This window comes from Oryctolagus cuniculus, chromosome Y, assembly GCF_051225735.1.
Source record: "Oryctolagus cuniculus isolate XC-2025 breed Fujian yellow rabbit chromosome Y, ASM5122573v1, whole genome shotgun sequence".
NCBI classification, from domain to species: domain Eukaryota; kingdom Metazoa; phylum Chordata; class Mammalia; order Lagomorpha; family Leporidae; genus Oryctolagus; species Oryctolagus cuniculus.
The window spans coordinates 22,962,852-22,988,928 of record NC_142889.1 but is presented as its reverse complement, the minus strand read 5'-3'; the positions used below and the strand labels follow the sequence as shown (position 1 = coordinate 22,988,928).

The 26,077-nt window shown below is 39.9% G+C and overlaps 2 pseudogenes; both read right to left on the bottom strand.

The window, feature by feature from the left end:
* The window catches only part of LOC149119374 (uncharacterized), a 203,251-nt pseudogene that overhangs the window by 164,114 nt on the left and 13,060 nt on the right, over nucleotides 1-26,077 (bottom strand).
* LOC149119375 (vesicle transport protein GOT1B pseudogene) lies at nucleotides 8,863-9,273 on the bottom strand (annotated as a pseudogene).

Here is a 26,077-nt window from a genome sequence, read left to right as displayed (position 1 = left end):
TTTATTTTCCTGACCACATCTCCACTACATTTGTTGAGGAGAGACTGAGAGGATCTCTAGCCCATGGAAAAGGTTTCAATGTTCTTTGTTTATTGTGCTGTTAGTTTTTTTGTTTTAAAGAAGATTTTATTTATTTATTTTACAGGTAGAGTTAGAGAGAGAGAGAGAAAGGCTTTCCTTCCACTGGTTCACTCCCCAGGTGGCTGCAATGGCCAGAACTGTACTGATCTGAAGCCAGGAGCCAAGTGCTTCTTCCTGGTCTCCCATGTGGGTGCAGGGGAAAGCAATTGGGCCATCTTTTACTGCTTTTCTAGGCCACAGCAGAGAGCTGGATTGGAAGAGGAGTAGCCAGGACTAGAACTGGTGCACATATGGGATGCTGGCACCACAGAGGATTAACCTACTGTGCCACGGAGCCAGCCCCAAGACAGTCTTTTTTTAAAGATTTATTTATTTATTTATTTGAAAGGCAGAGTTACAAAGAGAAAGAGGCAGATGCAGAGAGAGAGAAGAAGAGAGAGAGAGAAAGACAGAGAGAGAGGTCTTCCATCAGCTTGTTCACTCCCCAAATGGCAGTAACAGCCAGGGCTGTGCTGATCTGATCTGAAACCAGGAGCCAGGAGCTTCCTCCAGGTCTCCCATGTGGGTGCAGGGGCCCAAGCACTTCAGCCATCTTCTACTGTTTTCCCAGGCCATAGCAGAGATCTAGATCAGAAGTGGAGTAGCCAGGACTTGAACCGGCACCCATATGGGATCCTGACACTATAGGCAGTGGCTTTACCTGCTATGCCACAGTCTACCCTCTGTTTCTTTCTATGTTTCTTATTTTAATTATAAGAATGAACCCAAAATGATTGATTTTGCCTTTGATTCCAACATATTCACTGAAGCATATAAATTTTCTCCAAGAACTGATTTATATGGAATACCAGGTACTCCTACCTTTGCTTCTACATCCTATACCTGCAGACTCCATCTGCCTCCCAATGGCCCCAACCCCATGTGCCTGTAACTATGCCAGACTCTGTGTGTCTCTAATCATGATCCTGAAACCAGTGTATTCTCTGAAGTATACCATTTTATGTGACTGTGAACCCTGTCAGTCCTTTAGCTTTTGTCATTGAAGAATCTTTGTCTGTCATCCAGCCCAGCTCTTAGAAGACTCTGTCAATTGTGCCTGCAGCATGTGCTGGCTGAATGAATCTACCACTTACAAGAATGACTGATTCCCTTGTCCATATAGCCCACTTCAGGACTTCAGTGTCTCTAACCTTTCTGACCTACAGGGTGACTTTGTTTTTGTCCTGCAGTCTCTCCATTCCCTGTGTCTCAGCTCATATGAGCATTTGGTGACATCTGTCCTTAGTCTGAGAGGGCATGCATTCCTTCAGGTGGCTCTGTGCCATTTATCTGTGTCCACTTTATGTTTCTTCCTTTTCTGTTGGTCCCCATGCCAAGCAGCTGCACATTAAGGATCTTCTGCCTCACAAGTCTTTACCTAGTGTGACAATTTGATTATCTGTTAACCTACTGAAAGAATCTTTATGTCTTAAAAGTTAGGTCATGGTAAATAAAGCCATTGAGTTATATGTGGGCATAAGTTTGTTTTCATGAGAATTGGATAAATAAATAGGGACATGGTTGCTGCATTGTATGTTGATACTATTGTAGCTTTTATGAGAGCATGTCAAGATATCTTGTAAAGCACCACTATATATTCTCACCTGCCATGAATAAGACTCTCTGGTGTTTTGTATACTTGTAAACCATAGTCATTGTCATTGATGTTTTATATTGTTAACACCCTTATAGGTGTGTACTTCCTCTGTTTTATTGATATGTGAATTTGCATTCACTTAATGTATAGTTGATGCTTTCTCATTATAATTCCCTAATGGTCAGCATATTTTATTTGTTTCTTTTATTCAGATTTTACTAAAGTTTTATCTTTCACAATAAGAGCAAATTTCAGGTGATTTAGAACATTTGTTAAGTTGGGTTCCCAAATCACTTTTTATTGTTTCCATATAGAACTTGATAACTTCAAATTTCCATGGCTCTGTATAATTTGATAATCCATTTTTAATTTATCAAGTGCAAATTTATGGATAAAACTACTAACACTTTGAGTGGATCTTCACTGACAAATGAATCATGAATCTTCACAGACTCATTTTTCATGGAGAAATATGGTATTGTAGCATTTTACTGGAGTTCTATAAACTGTGAATGTGAGAAGAGAACACAAAACTGCAGTGACATGCAAATAAATACTCAGGGATCACCTCACTCAGTAGCTGTAGTAGACTCATATCTATGCTATAACCTCACACTGAGGGCCACGCAACCTCATGAAAAGCAAAATTACAAGTTACTGTATATTATATATAATCTTTCAAAATTCAGCTAAATTCTTGTACTAAATCTGCCATGTCAAGAGTTTTCTATACCAGATTATATCCATCCTTGAGATTGTACCTCAGAACAGTTTTTCCCCATTTTGATTAGCATTGGGTTTATTCACATAGGATGTGTTCCTGTGTGCCCTTTTACCCTGTAATGTGCACAACAGACATTTCAATACTTTCAAAGTTTCCCAATGCTAGCATAGCAGATTACATAGCAATTGCTCTCTTCTCCCTCTTTCAGTGGAAGGACTTTGAGCTGCTAGTCTCCTGTGAAGAAGACTTTCAGAGATTTATATAAAGCATTTTTGAATGATGCAACAAAATTTCAGCCCTTTCATTCCAAGAGGGTAGAGCTGACTTCTGTGATCTCCTCTAGCAATTTGCTCTTTGTAGCACTCCCTCTCTGTCACCAGGTCTTTGATAGTCTTCTGAAATAGACTTTTAAATCTCTTTTTTTAAAAAAGGATTTATTTATTTATTTGAAAGTCAGAGTTACACACAGAGAGATAAGGAGAGGCAGAGAGAGAGAGAGAGAGAGTGAGCTAGAGAGAGAAAGGTCTTCCATCTGCTGATTCACTCCCTAATTGGCCACAACACCTGGAGCTGCATGGATCTGAAGCCAGGAGCCAGGAACTTCTTCCAGGTCTCCCACACAGGTGCAGGGGCCCAAGGACTTGGGCCATCTTCTACTGCTTTCCCAGGCCACATCAGAGAGCTGGATCAGAAATGGGCAGCTGGATTTGAACCAGCACCCATATGGGATGCTGGCATTGCAAGCATCAGCTTTGCCTGCTAAACCACAGTGCCCGCCCCGGCTTTTTAATCTTTTAGTTCAAGATCTTCATTTCCTTATGTAATTGTCCCAAGCCATGCTGATCTTCCTGGTTCTTTCTTCACCATCTCACTGATCATCAGCAGTCTCTTTGTACTGAAACTTCCCTTTTCAATAGACATGTCCTCCTATGCTCTATCACTACAATTAATCTACCTGTCAATATTTGTTCTGAACTTTGGATCATTTATAAATTTGGTAATACATGGATTATATCACAACAGAGTAACTTTTCTTTATGGTTATAAGTTATACACAATTTTTTACATTTGTAGTATTCAAACTACAGTCAGTATTAAATGTGACTTGATAAACAAATTTTGACTGCCTCTTATGATATGCAGTCTGTATTTTGCGCTATTATTAAGAGTCACATTTAGGAATTAACCCTAAAATATGTTGAATTTCAAGTCTTTTATTTGTGTTCAAGGGGCAGAGCTGTTTAATTTCTTGGAATTTATTATCATAGAATAAAAAGGCTTCCTTATGATACCACAATATTTCAAAATGAAGAATTTTTAAAGATGTTATTTATTTATTTGAGAGGTAGAGTTACAGACAGAGATAGGAAGACACAGGGATAAAGGTTTTCCATCCATTCGTTCATTCCTCAAACAGCCACTATGGCTGGAGCTGGGCTGATCTGAATCCAGGAGCCAGGAGTTTTTTTTGGGGTTTCCCATACAAGTGCAGAGATCCAAGTGCTTGGGCCACTTTCCACTGCTTTTCTTTGCCATAGCAAAGAGCTGGATCAAAAGAGGGGCAGGACATGAACCTACACCAATATAGGATACCAGCACCACAGGCAGAGATTTAGTTTACTGCAACACATCAATGGACTCCATAGGCAGAATTTTAAACTCCTGAATCTCATAGAAAAAAATGATAGCAATTTGAAAAAGAAACAATTTTCAACTTTCATTGAAAAAAAATTGACTTAATATAACATGAGACTTTGGAAAAAGCTAATCTACAGCTGGACATGAGAGTGAAAAGATTATTTTTAAAAAGAGCATTATGCTTAAGATTGAAATGTGTTATGATTAACATTTACTTCTTTAGCAATTATTTTACAATGGACTTATAGCATGTGATATAAATCAGTCTCAACAGAATATTCTCTGGGACATTTGCTGAAGATTTTTTATAAAAAAAAAAAAGCTAGTATTCTGGGAGTGCTAGGTGGTATTCTGCTAGACAAGATTTATCAGAGGGGATCTTGTCTAATAGGAGATTGCTGTCAAATGTGCATTTCCAGAACTGTACCAGGCTGAAGCCAGAAGTGAAGAATGCAATCCATGTCTCACACTTAGGCATAAGACTTACTTGAGACATTTCCACTGCCTCCCAGGGTCTGCAAGTATGAATAAGCCTTGTTCAAAGTAGAGACAAATGAGACTGTCCACTTCTTTTGTCTTCATGAGATGCTTAGAGGACAATCTATAAGAAAGCTGGAGGGCCAGCACCGTGGCTCACTAGGCTAATCCTCTGCCTTGCAGCACCGGCACACCAGGTTCTAGTCCTAGTCGGGGTGCCGGATTCTGTCCCGGTTGCCCCTCTTCCAGGCCAGCTCTCTGCTGTGGCCAGGGAGTGCAGTGGAGGATAGCCCAAGTGCTTGGGCCCTGCACCCCATTGGAGACCAGGATAAGTACCTGGCTCCTGCCATCGGATCAGCGTGGTGTGCCGGCTGCAGCGCACCAGCTGCGGCGGCCATTGGAGGGTGAACCGATGGCAAAGAAAGACCTTTCTCTCTCTGTCTCTCTCTCTCACTGTCCACTCTGCCTGTCAAAAAAAAAAAAGCTGGAAATCAGTGCTCAAGAGTGGCTCCAGTTCACTGCATCTATTCACTTATTTCTTTTTTTTAACTTTTATTTAATGAATATAAATTTCCAAAGTATGGCTTATGGATTACAATGGCTTCCCCCCCATAACGTCCCTCCCACCCGCAACCCTCCCCTTTCCCACTCCCTCTCCCCTTCCATTCACATGAGGATTCATTTTCAATTCTCTTTATATACAGATCAGTTTAGCATACATTAAGTAAAGATTTCAACAGTTTGCTAACACACAGAAACATAAAGTGAAAAATAATAGATGATTTTTTTAAATGATGATGAAATCAGATCAGAGCTATTGTCATGTTTAATCCCAGTGAGAGTCAAGTTGGGAATTGATAATTTCTTCATTTTTTTTTTTCAGAAGATCAGCTTAGTAAACATTAAGTAAAGCTTTCAACAGTTTGCACCCCCATAGAAACACAAAGTGAAATATACTGTTTGAGTACTCGTTATAGCATTAAGTCTCAATGTACAGCACACTAAGGACAGAGATCCTACATGAGGAGTAAGTGCACAGTGACTCCTGTTGTTGACTTTACAAATTGACACTCCTGTTTATGGCATCAGTAATCTCCCTATGCACCAGTCATGAGTTTCCAAGGCTATGGAAGCCCGCTGAGTTCACTGACTCTTATCTTGTTTAGACAAGGTCATAGTCAAAGTGGAGGTTCTCTCCTCCCTTCAGAGAAAGGTACCTCCTTCTTTGAAGACCTGTTCTTTCCACTGGGATCTCACTCACAGAGATCTTTCATTTAGGGTTTGTGTTTTTTTTTTTTTTTTTTTTTTTTTTTTTTTTTTTTTTTTTTTTTTTTTTTTTGCCAGAGTGTCTTGGCTTTCCATGCCTGAAATACTCTCATGGGCTTTTCAGCCAGATTGGAAAGCCTTTCACTTATTTCTAATATGTATATTTGATGTGAGAGTGACCAATCCAGCTCTCTGCTATGGCCTGGGATAGCAGAACATGACCCAAGTCCTTGGGCCCCTGCACCCACATGGGAGACCAGGAAGAAGCACCTGGATCCTGGCTTCAGATTGGCACAGTTCCAGCCATTGTGGCCATTTGGGAGTGAACCAACGGAAGGAAGACCTTTCTCTCTGACTCTCCCTCTCACTGTCTGTAACTCTACCTTTCAAATAAATAAATAAAATCTTTAAAAGAAAGTGACTTTTCACATTTTTATCAACTGTTTAAATTGAAGAGTTTATTTTCTTATAGTTGATTAAGTTTTTGATAAATTTTAAATACAATTCCTCTACTGTTTCCTCACATGGCACTTGTCTTCCACTCTTTGAACTGTATCTTTTCAAATATTCATTCATTCATTTATTCATTCATTCATTTGAAAGGGATAGCAACACACATGGAGAGAAAGTGAGAGTGAGAGTGCAAGAGAGAGAGAGAGAAAAGAGGAAAGAGGAGAGATAGGGAAATATCTTCCATCTGCTGGTTCACTACCCAAATGCCCACAATAACCAGGTCTGGGCCAAGCATAAGCCAGGAGCCAAGAACTTTATTCTGGTCTCCTATGTGGGTAGCAGCAACCCAAGAATTTGGGGCAATTTCTGCTGACTTCTCAGGCACATTTCAAGGAGGCTAAATGGTGATCATTGAGACTATAAATGTTGGCTTTTATTTCTGAGGCAGGCATTCTGAGTATGCACTGTCATGATGTCTGCAACTCTGAAGTGGTTCACAGAAAATGCACACATAAATAGATGAAGCAAAACCCACAAAACTGTAGCAAGTGTTGAACTTAGTGAAGGTGCATGGGTGCTCATTGTGTTTTCCTTACTTTAAAAAACATTAGGGTGTATAAACTTCATACATTTCATATATACAAATTTGGGAGCACAGTGATTCCCTTCACCCTATCCTCCCTCCTGCCCATACTCCCACCCTTCTTCCTCCCTCTACTATTTCTATTCTTATTTTTTTGTTAAAAAGGTATCTCTGTTACAGTGCAACATTTTATAAGAAATACATGTCTACAAAGAAGTGAAACAATATAGATGTGCCTTACATCAACAGATACTCTTCTTACTCTGAAAATAATTGACCCACTGTCAATGATATGCATCAGTCAAAAATATGTTTAACAGAGTCCTACAGGGCACCTATATAAGACAACACTCAATGTATATACATTTGACACTGCCCAAGTGAGGATATTAATTTTTGAAGAACATTAAACACAACTTGAGGTCTTTTATTCCATGAATGATTGAGGTAGGAGTCTCCATACATCGCCATTTTCACAGATACATCTTAAGTCAAATGAAAGTTTCCAAAAAGACAGAAATCTCCAAAACTGAACCATCAGACTATGTACCAAGTCTTTCTTTCTTTAGATGAACAAGGTTAGGAATTCTATGTGCATCAAAAGATTCACTAAAGATAATACAAGTTGTAATATAGTTTGTAGACATGTTTGTAAATAATACCACAAATTTCAATTAGGATTTTATGTGTTAAAAAGCTTTGAAAAGTTTTTAAAAATAAATAGCACAAACATTCATGATAAAACAAATAGTACTGTGCCTGTTGAAATGTGTTTCCACATCTATTATAAAAGAAACAACTGCTGTTTCTTGCTGTCAATCAGCAACTTCTCACCTTTTTTTTTAGTGTCATATTTTTAGGTAACCATGGCCAGTTTAATTCTAATAAAATAACCTTAGGATGTGAACTTAAAATATTTTTTCCATTTCCTTAACCCAAAGAATGATCATATGAAGCATACATCATATATACTCATTTTTGTATATTATGAAAAAGGTGAAAATAAATGAAGATTCAGATTAAATGAACTGCTTTTAATAAGTTATAAGTTTAACATTTTAATATGTTATATGTCTTAAAGTAAACATTATTAAAAGTAAATTTTAATTAATTAAAAACAAAATAGTAAAACCACAGCTAAAATTAAAAAAATAAAAGAATGAAGAAAAACCACATCATGATGTAGAAAAATCTACTTGGTTTGCATCATTTGGTATCATTAAGTAGAAGAATATTTAATAAGACAAGTTTCATAACAGACCTCTTCATGGTCAAAAATGCTTTCTATTAAATATTAACATGTAATGAAGGATACAGAAACTCAGGAGTTCAGAGTCCAAAGAAGCATCCACACTTCCAGAGTGTGTGGTTGACCAGAAAAGTGCTTAGTCAGCTGTAATTTAGGAAGTAAGAGAACTAATAGACCTCTGCCTATTCCAGAAAAAAAGACTATTACAAAGTTCAGATTTACATCTGGCTGTAAAAAATTAAGATTCAGAAAGACCATAAAAGTTTTATTTTAACCACATATTTACAAAAAAAAAGCAATTCATACATGAAAACTGGGTTTCCCTTGGTTTTAATACATCAAAAGGATATAATCTAATCTAACTCATGCAACACTTTCAAAGGTACAATGCATTGGAAATATATTTCCCATTGTAGTGGACATTTCTACAAAGCAAATGCCTATGGGTGCTTCTGAACTTGCAAAAAAAAAATCATACTTGGTGGAAACAATGAAGACAGCCTTCAGGAGTCTCAATACACATTGCAACATGATTTCCTCTCCCTCAGTTTGCTTACTGACTTCCGGTCACTTGATTAGAAGGCCTGTTTTTTCATTGCTTCTTTGCTAACTGCTGTTGGTACTTTGTAGGCTATACATTTTAAACTTCTGTAAAGAATATTAAAAGCTACTTCATGAAATTTAATTTTGTGCTGAATATTCTTCAAAGAACTTTATAAATAATATTTTAAATGATTCTTCAAATTCACTTTTTGTTATATCATATTGTTGCTTTCTCCAACTTTATTCACAAATGATCTAGTTCCAGGTAAATTTCAGAGGTATCCAAACACTGGCACTCTTCTAATAAAGTCAACCACCACAGGAAAAGCCCCTGAACAAGAGAAAGAATCCATAAGTTTTGAAAAACACACCTACCAAAGGCCAACTGATGAGGACTACAAATACACCACCCAGGAAAAATCCAGTGTCTTTCATTTTATGTGTTTGAAAGAAGAATCTGAATGTTCTTTCTAAACCAATTACAAAAGCCAAGCCAGCCACAAACAAAACATTTTAATAGGAAGTAACACTTTGTCAAAAAAGAACCATTCCAAAGAATAGGAAAAACACTCCAAATCCTGTAATCCCATTCCAATTTTCTGGGTGTCTGTTAAGGAGATCATGGCTGTGGTGGTAAGAACAGCAGTGGCAGCAGCTCAGAATGCCAATGGTGGGAAGCTGAGTCAGGAGAAATGAACCCATTTTTATTTGTAATCTCAGATTCAAATGGGCACTCAACACTGGTGAGTATTACACTATACTTCCCAAAGACATTGGTTTCTCCACTATCCATGTTACTTTTCCAAACCCTTTTCCTCCTGAAATTTGTATCACCCCTGACTGTCCCTTACTGTCTACTGATGACCTGGATCATACTTCATTGAGCAAGTATAATGAATGAGTTGGGAATTCTAATATTCCTACCATGCAAGACCCCTTCCCCACATATAAATTCTACCTTCTCTCTCCTCTTTCAACAGATGATGTGTTCCTGATTCTATAGGCTTCTCATTTTGGGTTTTGGATGACACCCTCAACTACTTCTGCAAAAAATTCCCCTCTCTATTAAGTATTTATGCAGAAAAGAAGGAAGGAAAGAAGGAAAAAAGGGAGGAATGGAGGGAGGAAAAAGGAGAGGGGGAGGAGGGAGGGAAGAGAAAAAGATGTTTCCTTGATCACACCTCCTTTAGAGTTACAACTTCAATTCTCTCCTTTCTTTCCCTAAAGTGCTTTCTACAGTCATTCTTTCATTCCCTCACTTTTTATCCTCTCATCTCATCAGTCTACTCTAACTGGACTTTATCCTCATCATTTCATAGAAGCTGTGCTAAGCAATATCGCCAACAACTTCAATCTTGTCTAAGTCAATGTCACTTCCCTGCCTTTATCTTAAACTCGCAACAGCATTCAGCTGTTTTGCTACTTCCTTCTCCTTGGACCATTTTCTTTCTTTTTCTTTTTTTTAAGATTTTTTTTATTTACCTGAAAGGCAGAGTTACAGAGAGGCAGAGGCAGAGGCAGTGGCCGAGAGAGAGAGAGAGAGAGAGAAAATCTTCCATCCACTGATTTACTTCCCAAATGGCCACAACACCCAGAGCTATGCAAATCTGAAGCCAGGAGCCAGGAGCTTCTTCTGGGTCTCACACACAGGTGCAGGGGACCAAGGAGCTGGGCCACCTTCTACTGCTTTCCCAGGACATGACAGGGAGCTTGATTGAAAGAAGAGCAGCCGGGACTAGAACTGATGCTCATATGGGATGCTGGCACTGCAGGAGGCGGCTTTAGCCAATATCCCATGGCGCCAGCCCTGAAACATTTTCATTCTCTTATTGTACCACATTATCTCAGCATTCCCCTCCTCATTCTCCTCTTCCTTATTATTTTTTGTTATTCTTCTTGCTTAACTAATTGTGTATGCACAGTTAGTTCACAACATTAGATACAATTTTTTAAAAAAAGATTTATTTATTTATTTTGAGAGGTAATGTTACACATAGAGAGAGGGACAGACAGAAAGGTCTAGCCATCGGTTCACTCCCAAATGGCTGCAAGGGCTGGAGCTGTGTCCATATGAAACCAGGAGCCAGGATCTTCTTCTGGGCCTCCCATGCGGGTGCAGGGGCTCAAGGACTTAGGCCATCTTCTACCGCTTCCCCAGGCTGTAGCAGAGTGCTGGATTGGAAGCGGAGCAACCGGGACTTGAACCAGTGCCCACATGGGATGTCAGCACTGCAAGCAGCGGCTTTACTCGCTAGGACACAGGGATGCCCCACTTACCAATCATTTTAAGGCTGCAGGAGTAGGGAGGGGGTGGTGGTTTCTGAAGAATTCACAAATGCAGCTCATTCAAGTAAAGTGCTCCCACCCAACCGCACCACTATATACGTTGTTTTTGTTAATTAAAGGTTCTGGTGAGTTCTAAGCTGGCCAGCAGTGACTCAGGAGGTGAGCTTGTCTCTTTGCACTGCTAGACTCCAAAGACCTCGGTACGCCCAAGTTCAGAGCTCACTGCGCCTCACTCACCCTTCCTCGCCACCAGGACGCCAGCTCCCAGTGCTGCCAGGAGGCGATGAGTAGCCCCACAGGCCCAGGAGCACAGATGCCCAACCCAGAGCCCACCCAAAAGCAGGCCCACCTCAGGTGTCACCTTCAGACAGTCACTGTCTCCTGCTGCTGGAGACTACCCGGCCCCGTATTGCGGAGTTCCTGGTTCTCCTGCCCACTAAGGAGGGAAGCAGAGGCACAGTTGTGCTTTCCGGAAATCCGCTCAGCTAGGGGGCAGAGATTCCCCAGGCTGGGGGAAAGGAGGGCCTGAGCCAGCCTGTGCCATAGCTGTGTGACCTGGAAAAATTCATCGCCTTCTGCAGGCCTGCAGGTTGTGGCATCTCGCCAGATGGCGCTCTAAGCGGTAGCTCAGAAGTCAACAGCTTCCAGCCAGTTAGCGGGCTTCAGTGCCCAGTGCAGGCTCAGGCTCTGCCCTTGCCGTAGGCCTTCAGCCAATCATCGCTCTAGAAGAGCGGGGCTGGCCCCCAGAGACCCGCCTCCACGCCGGCCGGCTGTAAAGGCTGCAGCCCGCTGAGGGCTGCGGGTTAGTAGTCTGTGTGTGCGGGGACTGGTACTGCATGACACCAAGAGTGTGGAAAAGCTGGAGAAGATGAACTGGTCCTCGTAAGTACATGTGGCTTGCTACACACGCGGCACTTTGGGATACCCTGTAACCTGAACGTCTGCAGAAAAGCCAAGTGCACAATACGAATTTACCCGGGGAAATTGTATCTACGAGGGCTGTGCTCACTTTCTGAGTGTGGACACTCGGGGAGGGCTTGCAAGGAGGCAGGTGGAGCGGCCTTGTGTGTGGCTGAGAACAGTTTCGTCCCAGGAACCCTGGCCACGCTGTGCTCTTGATCATCCTGTGCTGCTGCTGGGGGGAGGGGGTGGGCGGGACATCGTTTACCTTTATTTTAAAATCAAGATTGATATATTGAGGGTCCTTGTCTATTTAGATAAGAATTCTAAATATCGAGTTTCTGTAAATGAGAAAACATGGTACAGTCTAGCATTTAGAGTGTGAGAGAAATACACAGGAAGGTGAGGGATTTACCAAGAGGAAGGGGGTGAGAAATTGAAAGCAGCTGAGGCACACCAGGCTTTTCCAGGGAGTAGACCAGAGGCTGCAAAAGAGAGAGAGCATGTGGGCAGGAGAGCAGCGGCGGGGCAAGCCAGGAGGCTCCAGAGGCAGCCAGAAGGCCCCACACCAAGAGACGTGGGGTGAACAAGGGCCATGTACAAGCCTTCACAGTCCAGAGCCACAGGGAGAGGAAAAACTGTGCAGGTGGGAATGACCACAAAACCATGTGGTGTGGGCAGACACCGGAGGGGCTGCTAAAAAGCTGTGTGCCTGGAGGCTTGGGAGGGCAAGGGCAGGCCCAGAGGGCTCCATGGTTTTTATGCACTCCCCAAAGGGGCGTGATTAGTTGTCTGCTTGGCAAGTTGGGAATACAGGTGGAATACATAGGGGTTGGGGGCATAGTTTTCCAGCTCATGAATCTGATTAACTTAATCTTGTATGTCTGCTCATATCAGGGGACGTGTTTTTGCTGGCTGAAGACTTCCTTTTGAGTCCTTTCTCACTTTTTCATGATAAAGCCATTCTCACACAGTCATGACTGTGGAACAAATCATAGTTTTGCAGTGTCTTCCTCAAAGGAGTGTTGTGGGTCAGAGGGGTGTGAGGCTGTGGGCCAGTCGTCACTCATCACTCCCTATGCATGGTCTCTGGTGCATCCAGGACTGAAGGTGGAAAGCAATTAACCTTGCAAAGAAACTGCCACCGTTTCTGGGCCAGAAATAGCATCTTTTTTTTTTTTAGGTTTATTTGAAAGTCAGAGTTACAGAGAGGGAGAGGCAGAACAAGGGAAGTCTTCCAACCTCTGGTTCACTCCCCTAAATGGCCACAAGGACCAGGGGCTGGGTGAGGCTGAGACAGGAGTTTCTTCTGGGTCTTGGACTAGGGCTTAGGGGTCCAAGGACTTGGGGCATCCACCACTGCTTTCCCAGCTGCATTAGCAGGGAACTGAATTGAAAGTGGAGCAGCCTGGATTCAAACCATTGCCAATATGGGGTGGGTGCCTTAATTCATGGTGCCAGGTCCCATCATCTGCTGTTTGGAATGTACAATATATTAAGATATCTTTGTGATGGGGCTGGTGCTGTGGTGTAACAGGTAAAGCCACTGCCTGCAGTGGTACATTCCCATATGGGTGTGGGTTCAAGTCCTGGCTGCTCCTCTTCCAATCCAGCTCTCTGCTATGGCCTGGGAAAGCAGTAGTAGATGGCCCAAGTCCTTGGGTCCCTGTGCCCATGTAGGAAACCTGGAAGAAGCTCCTTGCTTTGGATCAGCACAGCTCCACCTATTGCAGCCAATTGGGGAGTGAACCAGTGGATGGAAGATCACTCTCTCTCTTTCTCTTCCTCTCCTTTTTTACTTCTGACTTTGAAATAAACAAATAAATCTTTAAAAAATCATATCTTTGTGATTTTAAGGTAGTTCTGACCTTTACTCTTAACATTAGTAGTTACAGTCTGAGGAACTGAGGAAACTTCAGTAATTCGATGCTGAGTTTAAATATTAGGTCGATAAGATTGCTACTTGTTTTTGTCTCATTTGGTTTGTCTGTAGCTACTAGACAGCTTTATTGGATAAAAATATATTCAGCTGTAGTTGTGCTTTCAAACCTGTCTTCTTAGTGATTTTTTTTTTAAGATTAAAAGATTGGAAGACATGATTGAGTTATTTCTTGCAAAAATTCTTCCACTCCTGGGAAGCCCAAAACCAGCAAGAAAAGCAAGCAACAAACTTTCATTACTTAAATTGAGAATCCTGTGCTCACAAACCTGAACAGCTGAGCTGGAAAGGGGACCTGATATGTGCCCTCTTAACTGCAGAACTTCTCTTGCAGGCCTCCCCCAGAGGAAGCACTGCTGTGGTCAGAAGGATTCGAGGAGCTGCAGGCCAGCAAATGTGAGTTAACCTTGAATTTGACCTACTGCAAATATTGCAAGAGTCTAGAAAGGTTGTGTCCCCCCAACAAATGAGCAGCTCACAAGAGGAGAAATAGACTCAACAGTCACAGGAGCCTAGAACATCTTTTTAATCCCTTACTTTTTAGTATATTGACACCAAGTGGGGAAGACAAATTAGCCTTAAACAGCACAGTGGCTGTGTTCTTGGTTGAGCTTGAGTCTGCTTTTCTATTGCATATGTTTACAAGATGCTTAGTTCTGAGAGAATTTGTCATTCCCCTGTGGACTTTTTTTTTTTTTTTTGCATCAACAGCAAACATAAGTATTTGTCTTTGTACTTAAGCATTTTGCCTACTGGCATCTTTGTCTTTAAGATTTGTTAAAATTTTATGTAAGTTATGTAACTTTCATGTATTTCATATGTATAGGTTTTGGAACATCATGATACTTCCCACTCTATCCTCCCTCCCACCCATTCTCCAATTCTTCTCCCTTTGCCATTCCCTCTCTTAATTTTTTACAAAAAGCTAATTTCAGTTTATTTAATGATCATTCAGTTAATCCTACACTAAGTAAAGGAGTTCAACAAATAGTATGAAAAAAAAAAAAACTGTTCCTCAATGAAAGAGACAGGCTGTAAGTAATTATTGATTCTCAAAATGTTCACTTCACTCCAATGCATTACATTTCAGGTACTCTATAAGTTACCTCAGATCAGGGAAAACATAGTATCTGTGTTTTTAAGACTGACTTATTTGACTAAGTATAATGGTTTCTGGTTGCATCCATTTTGTTGCAAAAGACATATTTTTTACAGGTTATTAGTAATCCATTATATATATATATATATATATATGTGTGTATATATATATATATATATATATGTGTGTGTGTGTGTATATATATATATATATATATAATGGATTACTAATATATATACCATAATTTCTTTATCCAGTCACCAGTTGATGGAGAACTTGATTGATTCCATATCTTAGCTCTTGTGAATTGTGCTGCAGTGAACATGGTAGAACAGATAAGTTTTTCATAGGCTGATTTCTTTTTGTTTGGGTAAATTCTAGAAGTGGGATGGTGTATCATATGATTGGTATATATTCAGATTTCTGAGGTATCTCCATATTGTCTTCCATAGTGGTTGTACCAGCTTACATTCTCACCAGCTGTGGAATAGGGCACCTTTCTCACCACATCCTTCCCAACATTTGTTGTTTAATTTCTGTATGAGAGCCTGTTGAGGTGAAATATCAATGTGGTTTTGATTTGCATTTCCCTGATGGTTAGTGATCCTGAGCATGTTTTCAAATGTCTGTTGGAACCATTTGAATTTCCTCTCTGGACAAATGCCTGAAAAGTCCTTTGCTCATTTCTTAACTGGATTTTTTTGTTGTTATTGAATTTCTTGAGCACTTTATAGATTCTGGATATTAACCCTTTATTAGTTGCATATTTCTTCCCATTCTGTCAGTTGCCCCCTTCACTTTGCTGAGTGTTTCTTTTGCAGTGCAGAAGCTTCTCAGATTAATATAATCTCACTTGTCAATATTGATTTGATTGCCTGTGTTTCTGGGATCTTTCCAAGAATCTTTATCTGTGTCAATGTCAAGCAGAGTTTCCCCAATATTCTCTAAGAATTTGACGGTATTGGGTCATAGCTTCAGGTCTTTGACCCATTTTGAGTGGATTTTTGGGTAAGGTATAAAGTAGGGGTCTAGTTTAATACTTCTACATGTGGAGATCCAGATTATCCAGCACATTTTTAAAAGACTGTTTTTGTTCTAGGTTTTCATTGTAGCTCTGTTGTCAAAGATAAGTTGGTTGTAGGTGTGTGGATTCACTTTTGGAGTTTATGTTCTGTTCCATTGGTCTACACGTCTGTTTTTGTGCCAATATCAGGCTGTTTTGATTATAACTGACCTGTAGCATGACTTGAAATCAGGTATTGTGATGCCTCCAGCTTAGTTTTTGTTATATAATATCTCTTTAGCTATTCAAGGTCTCCTGTGTTATTATGGAATTATTTTTATGGAATCACTTTTTATTTTATGGAATCATTTTTTTTAATTTTTTATGGAATCATTTTTTCTAGAGCTGAGAAGAATCTTACTGGTAATTTGATTGGCATGGCATTGAATCTGTGAACTGCTTTTGGTAGCACAGGTGTTTTGATGATGTTTTCTTCTAATCCATGAAAATGGAAGACTTTTCCATTTTACTTATTCTACTTATTTCTTTAATGTTTTGTAATTTTCATATTAATGCTTTCACTGCCTTGGTGATCCTGAGCATGTTTTCAAATATCTGTTGGCCATTTGAATTTCCTCTCTTGACAAATGCCTGAAAAGTCCTTTGCTCATTTCTTAACTGGATTTTTTTTGTTGTTATTGAATTTCTTGAGCACTTTATAGATTCTGGATATTAACCCTTTATTAGTTGCATAGTTTGCAAATATTTCTTCCCATTCTGTCAGTTGCCCCCTTCACTTTGCTGAGTGTTTCTTTTGCAGTGCAGAAGCTTCTCAGATTAATATAATCTCATTTGTCAATATTGATTTGATTGCCTGTGTTTCTGGGGTCTTTCCAAGGATCTTTATCTATGTCAATGTCAAGCAGAGTTTCCCCAATATTCTCTAAGAATTTGACAGTATTGGGTCATAGCTTCAGGTGTTTGACCCATTTTGAGTGGATTTTTGGGTAAGCTGCAAGGCAGGGGTCTAGTTTTATGCTTCTACATGTGGAGATCCAGTTTATCCAGCACATTTTTAAGAGACTGATTTAATATGAGAAACCACATAACCCTGCAAGTATACACTACATAATGTTCCTATCAATTTCTTCATTTTGATAATGTTTTGTCACTCTGTTTGAAACAGAAATGTTTTAACATAGAGTAATTTCATACAGGCACTCTGAAAAAACAAATAGAACAGTTTGTGTTATCTGTCATGACATCACTTGAAACAATCCCCAAATTTTTCACTGGAGCATGTCTCTTGTACAGGTGCTGTTATTCAACCACAATATTTTACCATTCATGGTTCAAATTTCTATCATTGTGTTGGAGAGAAGAGAAACAGTAGTGAATTTCTGGGACATGACAGGTATCATAGATGGAAGTGTACAATGTATATTTGGGTGGTGTGGGACAGGGAGGTGCCTACCCTGTGCCAGGTGTCACAGTATTTCTAACTTTGTTTTCCTATGTAAGCCCAAAATCACAGCTAAAGGAGTTAGCCTGATCTCATAAGCATCCCTGCCATTGAATTGGTAAGCTTTGACATGTACAGATTCCTCAATTCTGGCTTAGATGCTTTTTGACAGCATAAGAAATTAATTTACTACATGGTGACTACAATTTTTTTCCTTTTTTTAAAAGATTTTATTCATTTATTTAAGAGTTAGAGTTACAGACAGTGAGAGGGAGAGCCAGAGAGAAAGGTCCTCCATCTGCTGGTTCACTCTCCAAATGGCCACAACAGCCAGAGCTGAGCTGATCTGAAGCCAGAAGCCAGAAGCCAGGAGTGTCTTCTGGGTCTCGCAGAGCCCAAGCACTTGAGCCATCTAACACTGCTCTCTCACGCCATAGCAGTGAGCTGGATTGGAAGAGGAGCATTCAGGACTAGAACCTGTGTCCACATGGGATGCTGGCACCACAGGCAGAGAATTAATCCACTGTGCAACAGTGCTGGCCCAACCACACAAATTTAACCTGATTTTTAACATCTTAGTTAAGGTGAAGTTTGCAGTCATTCAAGGAGACTGTAACAACTCAAAAGAGCCTCTTCTTGGCCTTACAGATAAAAAGAGGAATCACCTGGAGTTAAGAAATGCACTGTAATCTGAGGAAATGGCATTAAGCAAAGGTCTGATTTTTGGCTCATAATCCATCATGACCAGACCATACAATATTTGGAGATAACCCATCTCAATGAAAGTTTACAAAAATAATTCATGGAATTATTTTTATAATATTATATAATTATATAATATTCAGTTATAATTATTATGTCTTGCAAGATAGTCAGGACCCATTGCTCACTGATGATATCATTAATTTATTGATTGGCTGAATGATGCATGGACTCTTTAAGATTTATTTGAAAGAAAGAGTTATACAGAGGTGGGGCAGAGAGAGATCCTCCATCTGCTGGTGCACTCAATGGCTGGAGCTGGGCTCAATCTGAAACCAAGAGCCTGAAGTTTCTTCCAGGTAACTGTAGTAGACAGACGTATTGGAAGTGGACATCTGGGACTGGAGTCGGAGCCCATATTGGATGCTGGAACTTCAGGTGGCAGCTTTACATGCTATGCCACAGTGCCAACCCCCAAAAACTCTTAACTGAAACTGCATGCCCTTGGGGCCAGTACTGTGCAGTAGCTGGTTAAGCCACCACCTGCAGCACCGGCATCCCATATGAGCACAAGTTCATGTCCTAGCTACCCCACTTCCAATCTAGCTTCCTGCCAATATCCCTGGGAAAACAGTAGAGGATGGCCCAAGTGCTTGGGACCCTGCACCCACATAGGAAACCTTGAATAAGCTTCTGGCTCCTGGCTTTGGCTTGGCCCATTCCCAGCCAGTGTGGTCATTTGAAGAAGTGAACCAGCAGGTAGAACACCTCTCTCTCCCTCTCCCTTTCTGTCTCTCTTTCTCCTCTCTCTGTATTTCTGCATTTCAAATATATAATCCAATCAAAAATGTATTCTCAAAATGTAACTGAAGGGGCCGGTGCTGTGGCATAGCAAGAAAAGCCACCTGCAGTGCTGGCATCCCATATGGGCACCAGTTTGAGACCCAGCTGCTCTGCTTCTGATCCAGCTCTCTGCTATGGCCTGAGAAATCAGTAGAAGATGGCCCAAGTCCTTGGGCCCCTGCTCCAAAGGAAGGAGACCTGGAAGAAGCTCCTGGCTCCTGGATTTAGATCAGCCCAGTTCTGGCCATTATGGCCATTTTTGGGAGTGAACCAGTGGATAGAAGTCCTCAATTGTTCTCTCTCTGAATCTGCCTCTCAGTAACTCTGCCTTTCATATAACAAAATGAATATTTTAAAAAGCATGTAACTGAAAACAAATCATGTAAATATTCTAGGTGGGACTGAACAAAAATATCCTCAGGCCAAGAGCTATTTTCTCCAGAGGAGCCATTGAAACAGTAGCATTGATTTTGTTCTGTTTGTTTACACTCCAGTGTGAATTTGTTCTTTCCCCTTCATATATTCACCACCTCATCAAGGCTTCATTTGTGTCATGCCAGTTTTACTTCCTAGTATTTGTGTGTTCCCTTGAATTAGATTTTCTTCCAATATGCCTTAAATATGGAGTAAGATTTCTTTTTTTAAGATTTATTTATTTATTTGAAGGTCAGAGTTCACAGAGAAAGAAAGGCAGAAAAAGGGAGAGAGAGAGAGGTCTTCCATCTGCTGGTTCACTCCCCAGTTGGCTGCAATGGCTGGAGCTGAGCCTATCTGAAGCCAGGAGCCAGAAGCTTCTTCCAGGTCTCACACACAGGTGCAAGGGCCCAAGCCCTTGAGCCATCTCCTACTGCTTTCCCAGGCCATAGAAAAAAGCTGTATTGGAAGTGGAGCAACTAGAACTCAAACTGGTGCCCACATGGGATTCCAGCACTGCAGGTGGTAGCTTTCCCCACTACACCACAGCACCAGCCCCAGATTTCTTTCCATAAACACCATTTTACCATATATTGTTCTCTATTAAAATATTTCCAAATTACCTTAGAGCACTGGATTTAAGTTAATGAATAAGATTCTGATCATACAGAATTAACTTTCTGGTTAACCAGGTGACCATCACCCCTTAGTTCCTCAGTTACTTCACTCTAAGGGAGTTGACTGGATCCCTAAAAACACTTCCAGCTCCAAAATCCTGTCTGGCTTTGGATGTTCCTTAGAGTCTGTCCCTACCCTGACAACTTTATTTTTTCCCCAAAAGTATCTAATGTAAAATCATAGCTTCAATGTTTTTGCTATTTATTCTAATTGGGAGGGCAGCAAATACTGCTATAAAAGCCATTAGGATTTTACTCTTGATGACCTTCTGTCTGGATTGTTCCCCTTTCCCTTAATCTTCCCTTATCTGATCCATTCTTCAAGATCCAGCTCATCTTCTTAAGGCACAATAGTTCATTAATCTCTGGCCCAAGCTCGCATTCAAAATATACTCATCGACTGCCTACTCAAACAAGGCCCTACTGACACCCAGAGGAATAAAAGAAATTCCTACCCATGTGGAATGTACAGTCTTGTGGGTACAAATGTCAAGAACAAGTTACCAAATAAAGTAACAAGGTAGTTCTAGATTATGACAAATGCTTGCAAGAAAACAAAAAAACTAAGTGATGAGGCAAATGGGAGACTTGATTGCCTGGGAAGGCACATTCTATATGCTCCATGAATTTGTATTGACTGAATAAACTACAGGCTCTGCCTTTTAATAACAAATCCTCTTTGAATAGGATAAATGTGAAAGTTATTTTAGCTAGGTCACAACTTTCTCTCTCTCTCTCTAGTTCCAAAACAATTTTTGCCTATAAAAACAGTCTAACCAAAATATAATATGTGATATTTTAAAATTAGGAGTCATTGGTTTATTTACTTTTTAGAATTTATATATGTAACAGGAACAGATTTGATGTATTTCATATACACAATCTTAAGAACTTAGTGATACATCTCATCCTCCCTTTCTTCCCTATCTCCTTCTTCCTTATTCCAAATGGTCACATCTGCCAGGGCTGAGCTGGGTTGAAGGACACTAGGAAAAAATAGCTTCATCTGGGTCTCCCACATGGGTGCAAGGACCCAGGGACTTGGGCCATATTCTGCTGCTTTCCAAGACACATTAGGGAGGTGGATTGGAAGTAGAGCAGCTGGGACCCAAACCGTTGACCATATGAGATGTCAGTACCACCCACAGCAACTTAACCCACTGTGCCATAATGCTGACCCCTTTCCTTCATTTGAGTGGTTACAGTTGCATTAGAGTTTTCATTTTGTTGCCTGTAATTCATTGCTATTTTATACAAATACTACTGAATTTGCTTGTTTATCTTGAACTCTAAGACCTCATTGGATTTATTGGTTTCAGGATTTTTTGCTGATTCTTGAATTTGTTTTGCTTTATAAAGACAATCATTTCTTTTGCAAATGTAGGCAGTCAAATGTATAATTGTCGCCTTAAGCCCTGTCAGATAATTCTAACATCTCTGCTTTCTCATTGTTGGTATCTACTTATTGGGTTTATGCAAGTTGAGATTTGTCTGGTTCTCGGTATGACAAGTGCTTTTCTGAGTCTGAGTGAGTAATTATGATGAGAACCTACATCCTATTTAGCCAAACATGCTGCAGCTGGTTTGGGATGTGCTTTTTCTATAGAAGCAGTCCTGCTGTGTTCTCAGATTGGAGCTAAGTCCAGGTTCTGTGCTGGCTTATGTTGACACCCAACAAGGAGAGACAACCCCAAACAGATCTGTCTTGTGAGGCTGCTCCTTTCCTGATCATTTGCCTTAGGAAATAGAGCTTTTGTTGGGACATTTTTTGTCTTTCTTCTGGCATTTCTGGGTTACCAGTTGTTGGGGCCCAAGTGTGACATATATTAGGCAAAAGGACAAGCTAGAGAACTTTCCACCATCTCATCTCATTCCTTGGGTCTAGTCTCTGGTTGTTTGTCCTACATCTCTCTACATTTCATCTTTTTTTTTAAAGATTTATTTTTTAATTTGAAAAATGGTTACAGAAAGAGGAAGAGAGAGATCTTCCATCCATTGGGTCACTCTCCAAATGGCCACAACACTCAGGGATGGGCCAGACTGAAGCCAGGAGATGGAAGCATCTTCAAGGTCTCCCTTGTATGTGGTGGGGAACCAAGCATTTTAACCATCCTCTGCTGCTCTCCCAGGCACATTGGTAGGGAACTGGATAAGAAGCAGCTGGAACACCAACTTGTTTCCAGATGGGATGCTGGCATTGCAGGCAGCAGCTTAACCCACTATAACACAATGCTGGCTCCTACATTTCAGACTTTTTATGTTTGTTTCCTCCATAATGTACAAATGTTTTAGTTATATTCAAAGGGAAGAAATAGGGAAAAGTGTGTGTATTCCATCTCCCAGGAAGTGAACATCTTCTCTACTATTTTTTTCTTTTTAATATTTTGATTACCATATTTCAACAAATTGGTTTCTTTTTCAATCCTGCATTTTTGTTTATGCATTTCAGCATATCTGAATCATCAGATAGTCATAGTAGCCTATGGCTCAGGACTACTATCTAAGAGAAAAAAAATTTAAAGAAGATCCAAAGGGAGCAACACATAATTATATCCAAGAGTAAATGATTGGTTCAGCCCTTTCTTTAGAGCACACATTAGTTCTTCTAACTTCCAACCTCAGCAAGGCAACTTGGAGAAACTATAACCAGAGATAGGGTGGTGGCTTTTTATAAAGATTCATTTATTCATTTGGAAGGCATAAGTACAGAGACAAAAGGAGACAGAGAGAGATAGGAGAGAGAGAGAAGAGAGAAAATATTCTTGGATTACTAAAACACTATTAATCACTTCCTGGCTTTCATTACTAAGTTTTTCTAATTTATCCATGAATACTAACCTAAGCTTAGGCAACAAAACGTATGCACACTTTCCCCATTTCACACATTAGCTGGCAAAGATGACATGCATGCTGCTACCTCCCTACTGCTCTAGTGAATGACATGAGGCTTCCAAGTCAAATAATAACAATGCTACTCCCCTGCTCCACTTCTCAGCTCAACCCTGAGTCGAGGAAGTACATCCTGGAACAGTGTGCATAGTAGCATACTAAAACAAGATTGATTTAGTGATCCTGCAATGACTGATTTTAGAAACAGAAAAAAGACAGAAATCTTAATCAGTCACATCAATCCTTAACCCATGTAACCCTCATCAACAGCAAACTCTTCCTGAAAAACAATTAAAAATACTTAAAAAAAATTACCTATGAGTTCACTAGTTACTAATTAGAATTAAAATAATGAAATGAGTATTACCCAGAGATTGAAATGAAATAACTAAGAATTGGGAAATAGTTCATAGCACCAGGTATGCCAGCTTGGAACAAAGACATTCCATATCTCCTCTCAGTGCAGGGCTTGCAGGATAGCCTATAGACAGTCATATAAGATAAAACACACTTGTCTTCCTCCAGCCTGTGGCAAAGAAGGTCCACAGTGAATCAGATAGCTGATTCTGTCAGTGAGGCTGCTGATGACAATAATGAATGAGTAACCCGCTGTAATGCATCATCAAAGATTCAGGAACCACTGAGGAACTAAGAGATTGAGGTCTCAGAGGGGATACTGTCTGCACAACCCAGACAGACAAGGAAAGAGAATGTTTAAAGACAGATAGATTAATATCAGTGCTTAAATAAAAGTATTTGTGAGCTCAATGAAAATAAAACAACTTTTAAATACAAAGATTGAAAATACAAAAATATTTAGATAAATTATAAATGTAATGTGTACAAACCATGACTGTTTCCTTTTGTAACTGATAAAATTTTAAAACAGTCCTGCTTTGCTGTAGCATTAGCAAAGCTACATAAAATTGATAGCTGTAGTATCAAATTAAGTTGCCCAGAGAGATTAAACTTCTCAATGGATTGATTGCATTCCTAAACAGATTGTGTGTGTGTGTGTGTGTGTGTGTGTGTGACTGGAGGTGGGTGGCAAGGTGATTAACCACCTTCTAAATAACTAAATATATAAACTTGGATTTATAAATATATTGGTGCCTTAAAAACCCAAAAAATAGAGATGCCAAGTAAACCTCTAAGGGTGAGAGTCAATGACCAGTGCTCCTTTTCCTCCATACAATTTAGGAGAATACTGGGTTGCATAATAATCTCTTTACTATATAACAAATGCCTTTATCTTTTACCAAATTGTTATACTTTCCAATTTGAATTTCTCCTTCTGATTATATTCAATTTGCAGTGGATAATATTTTTGTTTTACAAATTTAGTTATTTATTCGAAGGTAGAGTTACAGCAAGAGAGAGTGAGAAGGAAGAGATCTTTCATCCTCTGGTTTACTTCTCAAATATCTACAGCATTGCAGAGTGGGTCAGGCAAAGCCAGGAGGCTGAACAGTGGATAATCTCATTAGTCATTAATTTAAAATAGAAAGGTTTATTGACATATGCTATGATAAAATCCAATAAAAGAAAAAAGCAATAAATATTGCTACCTATAATTTTAGTTAGTCTATAAATATTGTATAACTACAATATATAATATATACTTTTGTACAATATTACAATATATAATACCAGGGATATACTATCAAAAATGAAGCTACTGATACTCAATTATTATAAACAAAAAAATTGGTAACTATACTGATTCTGAACAATAATAGAGTGATTCTATTTTTAAATTTAAACATTTTCATGAACTCAATTATTTGTAGCTCCTAATAAGCCCTGGCAGTCCTATGTTGTTTAGCACTTCATCTTCAGTGCCAGCTTGATATTACACTGCTAACAATGCAGTAGAATTGAAGACCTGACAGTCACAAAATGTTTCACAGTCATGTGAACCTTACCTTAAGATAGGAATGTGTAGAATAAATCCTTTAAATAGAAAGATGGTCTTCTTATGTTACAAGGGAGAAAGAACTACAGAGATAAAATGACTTGCCGATGTCTCTTAACTGTTTTGGGCAGAAATAAGATGATTTCTAAGATTCTGACCACTTCCCTTTAAACTACTGCCTCAACTAGATGAGCCCATAATTTTAAGGACATCAAACTTAGGCACAATGAATTCACATGGATTTTTTAAGGTTACATGACAAAGAAGTATCAAAGTGAAATGTAAAAATCATTGTCCACATCTTTCTCTCTTCCCGATCCATTATGTAAGTTTGATTTACAATTATTCATTATTCAAATATCATTTACAACCAAGAATTATTTTTGCTGAATTTAACAATGAAACTGCTTTTAGCCATTAAGTCAGTCATTTTATTGGAAGACATAGACATGGGTTTTTTGTTTTGTTTTGTGTTTTAATTTGAGAGGCAAAAAGACAGGAAGAGAAGGGGTATTCACCCTCTGGTTCACTGCTCAAATACCCACAATGTCCAGAGGTGGTCAAGGAGCAGGGAACCCAATCATTTGAGTCATCACACTGCTGCCTCCCAGAGGCAGGAACTGGGAATCACACCCATTAACTCCAGTGTGTGACACCAGCATCTTAACCAAAGGGCTAAATGCTATCTTCCAGACATGTTTTTTCATCGGTCATTTGAAAATGAAAGTTAAGTCAGACCTGAAATCTGAGATTTTGGAGTCTTCAGGCATGTATAGGCAAGGTTATGCATGAGAGTTATTTAGGTGCTCAAGAGTCTGTAACTTAGAGAACAGAAGAGGCCAAACATCTGTGACAGGATATCAACATTTGGGAGATGTGTTGTGCTCCATTAAGAGACTGAGAAAGACAAGTCAACAGATAGCAGTAGCACCAAGGGAGAATGCTATTCTAGAAGCTAAGGAGAAACATATTGAAAAATAAATTTATTTCTTAAAGATTTACTTACTTATTTGAAATGCAGAGTGAGGGAGAGAGATCCATCTCCCATCTGCTGGCTTACTCCCCAAATGGTCACATTGGCTGGGGCTGGGTCAGGCCAAACCCAGGAGCTGGAACTCCATCCAGGTTTCCCATGTGGATGGCAGGGACTCAATGACGTGGATCATCTGCTTCTTTCCAGATGCATTAGCCAGAAGCTGGATGGGAAATGTAGCACCCGAGACTCAAGAGGGTGCTCATATGGGATGCCAGCATCACTGGTGAGAGAGTAACCTGCTGTATCATAGTACCAGTAGGTA